Source organism: Limulus polyphemus, unplaced genomic scaffold, assembly GCF_000517525.1.
Source record: "Limulus polyphemus unplaced genomic scaffold, Limulus_polyphemus-2.1.2 Scaffold756, whole genome shotgun sequence".
Lineage (NCBI taxonomy): Eukaryota > Metazoa > Arthropoda > Merostomata > Xiphosura > Limulidae > Limulus > Limulus polyphemus.
This window is the reverse complement of record NW_013666366.1, coordinates 105,364-107,216: the sequence shown is the minus strand read 5'-3', so window position 1 is coordinate 107,216 and position 1,853 is coordinate 105,364.

The following is a 1,853-nucleotide window of genomic DNA, read 5'->3' as shown; positions in this document are numbered from 1 at the left end:
TTTTGAACAGATGACTGGGGGGGGGAGAGAAACTAGTCAACAGCACCCACCGCCAACTCTTGAAGTACTCTAATCGAATAGTGAGATTTGATCATCACTCTTATAATAGAACCATGGCCCAAAGTACAGGCAGCAATTTTTCGACATCAGGACGCGAACCCTAGCTTCTTAGATTCACAGGCTTGCACGATAACAAAGGAGTCATGGTCGACCCTTATTTAGTTGTCAAACAGTTTTAGACGTGTTTGTCACGCAATGGTGTTGAATAAAAGACTGTATAAAATTAAATTTTTACAGTATGCTCTTATCAATCTGTGAAGTCTAAGCCTCAGTAAACTGAATAATATTGATATAACTATATTTTGTATGTTGTAATTTGTATGCTAAGTAGAGAGAGCTACGGATCATAATGATGACGTTGAGATATGCCTAAAAATTCTAAGATTTGACGTCAAGTTTTCCAAGATATGGTACCAGGAACGACTTATTATTACAAAAAATATCGAAGATTAGCAAATTAACAGGTGCTGTTTTTTGCCTCCGCTATCAACAATCCTGTAGTTTCTGAACTAACTAGTTAGGCCTACATCATAAATTCAATTATTAAATTGTAGCAATACTTAAGCTACCAGTAATTTATTAACATATACACAGTTTACAACTAATTTTAATTTTAAATCCAATATTATTAGCTCTTACATAGCTATGAAAAAAGACCAACGTATCTCCTGTTTTTCATAAATGTTTGATCACTCAAATTCACAATAATTATATGGCCTACATTCTTCAACTTTCAATCACTTACACCACCATCAAAATAGTGCTCGAGTGGCACAACTCGCCAGGTTATACATATATATAGAACTTACTGTATGTTAGATTATTTCTTATCAAAGGATTGTATTTTCTATCTTTTTTATCTCAGTATAATAGTATTTGAAGTGTGTTAGTTATTGTGTGTGTGTGTGTATGAACAGTTTTCATATTACATGTGGTCAGGAAAGTCATTTAGTCGATTTTGACTTAGCAGCTTTTTATCCTTTGTTATTTTCTGGGATTAACACTTATTCTGACCATGGGATGTATAGCTGCACTTATTGTAAGAATGTATTAAGTAGTGTAGATCAGGTGATACATCAAGATTGCAGCCATCCTTATGTTTGAATGACAATGACCAGTCATGTGGGTAAATATGACTTTACCTATTAAGTAAGAAATGTTTGATTTAAACAGTATAATCTTCTTTTATTCAGTTGACCTATCCCATCATACTCAGAAAATCAGTTTGACCGAAATATATTACAGCTCTAAGCAATGCTACATTAGTACTACTACAAGTAAACTGTTGACTTATATGAATAAACATGCATATTTAATGTATTTGAATAGATCAAGTGTGCTGGAACACATTCTGAGCGAGTGTGACATAGTCATCCATTTAAATTACTATTAGATACAATGCTTAGGGCCAAAGATGAATGAAACCTCCATACAAAAGAAAACTTGCACACAAGCTGAGGCCAGAAATCCCCAATTAAGTTTTACTTACAAGTTACTTTTGGTTGTAGAATATTCACATTTGCAGTTGGTCATAGCTGAAACTTTATGTTTCACAATAGTATTGTGTCCAGAACCTTGACATTTTACGAACAGACAAGTTCTCATCTGCCAGTGAGAAAACCTTTCCACATTTACATGCATCAACCCAATAAGTGTTATGCAGTGAAACTGAATTCCTTCAATTGTGTAATCTAACATACAATCAAACCTTCCAGTTCTCTAAAGTTCATCAACCATTGTAATAATGCCTGATTTACTCAAGTGGTAAATCCATGGCCAAACAAGTAGTAGTA